This window comes from Euphorbia lathyris, chromosome 3 (assembly GCF_963576675.1).
Source record: "Euphorbia lathyris chromosome 3, ddEupLath1.1, whole genome shotgun sequence".
NCBI classification, from domain to species: domain Eukaryota; kingdom Viridiplantae; phylum Streptophyta; class Magnoliopsida; order Malpighiales; family Euphorbiaceae; genus Euphorbia; species Euphorbia lathyris.
In genome coordinates this window covers 34,960,097-34,964,148 of record NC_088912.1, presented here as the reverse complement: position 1 = coordinate 34,964,148, position 4,052 = coordinate 34,960,097, and the positions used below count along the sequence as shown (strand labels likewise).

At 36.6% G+C, this 4,052-nt stretch overlaps 1 non-coding gene across 1 annotated transcript; it reads right to left on the bottom strand.

Annotated features, from left to right (window-relative positions):
- Positions 1–3,631: 3,631 nt before the first annotated feature.
- On the bottom strand, positions 3,632–3,738 carry LOC136225147 (small nucleolar RNA R71). Its single transcript, XR_010686879.1, has one exon. It is a non-coding gene; the product is annotated as a small nucleolar RNA R71 (small nucleolar RNA).
- Positions 3,739–4,052: the final 314 nt, after the last annotated feature.

The following is a 4,052-nucleotide window of genomic DNA, read 5'->3' as shown; positions in this document are numbered from 1 at the left end:
GACACATTTAACCTTTGATCATTTATTTTTTTATTTTATTAAACCCTCCACTAACAGAGCTACAAAAAGTTAACATGATGCATGAAAGAGAAGAAATCTGTTAATGAATTATTCCCCTCACTCTAAACATGATCCTCTTCTCTGGAGTGCCTCTTTTCCTTCTCTTTCCAGAACTTCATAGACATATTTCGAAATCCGTAGTGAAACATATTCATGTGATGGATAGAGATGCGCCTGACAATCATCTTCATCTTGCACACATTCTCTCGCCCAACCGAGGAGCGTTACGTTGCTCGACCACTTACCTTTTTGTTGCTAGGGTTTCTCTTTTTATATTTCAAGTCTCCTACCAATCATAATTTGAATGGTATGTGTGCGGGAGTGATTGGTCTCCCGATTTGTATGGATTGACTCTATGTTAATTTCTGGTAAGGATGAAATGTGGAGAGATTCAAATTCATTTTTCTAGTTACACGTAGGGAAGAGATGTAATCTCACCCTACCCCGCCCAATAAATCTGTATTAGAATTTATAAAATTAGCCCACTCATGTGCCTTTAAATTTTCTCAAGTGAAAAACATCCCACATTGCTTTCAAAGCACTTGGTGGAGATGTTTATAAGGAAGGTCCTCACATGCTTGGGGTGTGCCCCAAGGGGTACCCACTTTTGTGAAAGGGTGAGGACCTATCTCTTTGGTTGACCACCACACACACGCGCGCCGTCCGTCCGACCGAACCGGGTTGGGTTGGTCTGGTCTGTAAATTTTTTTATTGAAAAAAATTAATAATATTTTTTTATTATTTTTTTTAATTTCGGAAATCAATTTTACTTAATTATTTTTTACTCTGATTCAGTCTTTGTGAACGTTGTTCACAACGTCCATTTTTTCTGAACGTGTCTTCAGTCTCCTCCACCTTCCTGATTTTCCTCCTTCACCTTCTCCATGAAATCAGAGCTCAACAGCTCTTTTTTCCCTGTATAAATAGGTCATGTGAGACTGCTTTCCACACACAATTACTTTTCATTCTTTCTGTGTTTTTTTCGAAACTGAGCAAATAGACAGAGAGTGTATACAGAACGATTTTTGTACGGTGCAATACAAAAATCGTATATTCAGAGGGCTGTTTTATCCTGGAGGCGACCGAAGTTCATACTGCTTGCTAATTTCCGGCAGTTCCGCGAACGTCTTAAAGAAAGCGACATTGTCCGCGACTCTGCCCATTTAATTTTTGTTCGGTCTGTTCCTATTTTCTGAGTTCGTGTAACAACAATGGGTGATATTGTGTTTTTTTTATGTATGCTACTTTATTATTGCTTTTACTAAAAGTGAACTATACATATTAGTGATTTTATGATTCGAATTCCGAGTTCCTTTTAGGGTTTGTGTTAAGCCCAAAATATACCTAAAATATCATACATAAATACGTTAAATTTACATTGAAATCGTGCTAATTATATTCATTTGGAATACTTTTACGTCTTTATTTACTTCTTTGATGCAAGGTACTTAATTAATTGGTTAAATCCAAATAGGAGCTAAAACGGAGCTAAAATGGAGGAAAAACCTAAAAAATGTACCAAGAATGCATATCAATCAGAAGAACGCTCAAGGAGGACGAGAAGCAGTCGAAAGACGAGGAGATAACTCTCTGTCGCGACTGAGATTTTCAAAATCTCAGTCGCGACTTACGAAAGGCGTCACGGAAGAAGAACGAAATCTTCAACTCGCCCTTGTACCCCCTGTCGCGACTGAGATTTTCAGAATCTCAGTCGCGACAGCGAAGTATTCTGCACATAAATCACATGTTTTAATCCGAGAAACGCGTCTGTTCGTTTGGATAAAAGCGACTCTTCACCAACGGACACGACCCATCATTTACAACCCTTCACCAACTATAAATAGGTGATCCATTTCAAGAAATCAATGTTGGTTAGGTTGGAAAAGTTAGAGAAATTAGAGAAGAAAGTTATTATGTTGAGTTTCTGATTCAGAAAAGAATCAGAAAGTTAGATTTCATTTCTGTGTAAACAAACTTGCTATACACAAGTTGTTATTAGATTAGTTATAAACACAGTAGTATTAGTTTTGTTTCAAAGGTTGATCAGAGACAAGTTTTCATTCTGGTAGTGGATTGACCAGTCTCTATTCCGAAGATCCAGCGAGAAGAATTGACGGCTGAAGCGAATGAGGTTTGACGCACCTACGGAGTTTGAGGGAAGGATTGACAACCCGGATCTCAAAGTTTTCATTGCAATGCTCTCCAAGTTTCTACTTCTCTGTTAACTTGTGAATATTCACATTTCATTAATGATATACTTATTTATTCAATACATTCTTTCTGTTGTTATTTTGATATTGTTCTGACAAAATGATTTTCAAAATGATAAATTGGTGTTTTTATTAAAACGTTCTATTCTATTTTATTCATATAAGAACTTTGTTGAACACTTGACAGATTTAGTTTTTATGGATGACATGATCGCTGATCGCGGCTTATCAGACATAAAATACTAGTTTGATTAAGGTAGAAACCTGCTCCGATCCAGAGAGATTTCTACGGTTCAAAGCCATTTAATTGAGTAAATCCCTATATTGTTACACGTCCATAATCTTTCCAAAGTTAAAGTTGTTTTCTTTGCTTTATGAAAATAAGTTTTATACCTTCTATTTTATTCCAATTACGGAAGCATCTGTCTTGTAATCAAAATCTCAAGACGGAATTGTTCTCTAAACTCAATATAACGTTCTTATCTAATCCTAATTTACCCGAACCAATTCCATCAATTAAACGTATTTCTTTTATTAAACCTAAACACGTGATTAAAACGGAATTAATTAAAGTTTTAGTTAAAAAGCGTTCCCTGTGGGTTCGATATCTTTTATTACTACAAGCGTATACCGTGCACTTGCGGAAATCGCTCAACAAGTTTTTGGCGCCGTTGCCGGGGAACGCCAAAATTTTTGACAAAATTTTAAATTTTTCGTGTTTTATTTCGAATCTAGGTTTAAACATACTTATTTTAACTTTTATAATTTAATAATTTCCATTTACGAATTTATTTATTTTTCAAATTCTGTTTTGTAGGTAGTTTCGGTTCGTGCAAGATTTCAGGTTCATGCGCAGTTCTCGAAGTTCAGGCATTGTACCAGACCCTATAGACCCAAAAATTGAGAAAACCATTAGGAAGAACAAGAAAAACAAGAAAAACAAAAATAAGACTCCAGTAAAAACATATACCGAGCCAGAAAAAATGGCAGACCCACCAACACTTATGGATTACGCTAGGCCAGGTGTGGCCGGTGTGACCAATAGTATCGTTAGACCCAGAATCACCGCAAATTAATTTGAAATTAAGCCAGCTTTGCTTAATATGTTGCAAAATAATGTAACATTTTACGGGTTACCTAACGAAAATCCTAACACCCATTTAACAAATTTCCTTGAAATTTGTGACACTTTTAAAATCCCAGGTGTGACTGCAGAAGCAATCAAACTTCGCCTCTTTCCTTTCACTTTGAAGGATAGAGCCAAAGAATGGTTAACTTCTATGCCAGCCGCAACTTTTGCCACTTGGGAACAATTAGCCCAAGCATTTTTATCAAAATATTTTCCTTTAGCAAAAACCGCAAGAGTCATAAAGGAGTTAACATCTTTTTCTCAAAATGATAATGAGACTCTTTATGAAACTTGGGAACGTTTTAAAGAACTTCAACGTTTATGCCCACACCACCAATTACCCGCTGAACTTTTAATGCAAACATTTTACAATGGACTAAATCCTACAACTAGGGGTTCATTAGATGCTATGTCGGGAGGACTATTTATGAAGAAAACATCAGCCCAAGCGAGAGAACTTTTGGAGGAAATGGCAATCAACAGCAGTATGTGGCCCGCAGAACGTGGACATATGCCGGTGGCAAAACCATCATCCTCAACCATACCATCAGTTAAAGGTATAGTTGAACTTGATCCAGTCGCGATGCTACAAGCCCAATTTTCTGCTTTATCGCACAAAATTGACAAATTTATGGCACCATGCGATACCAATG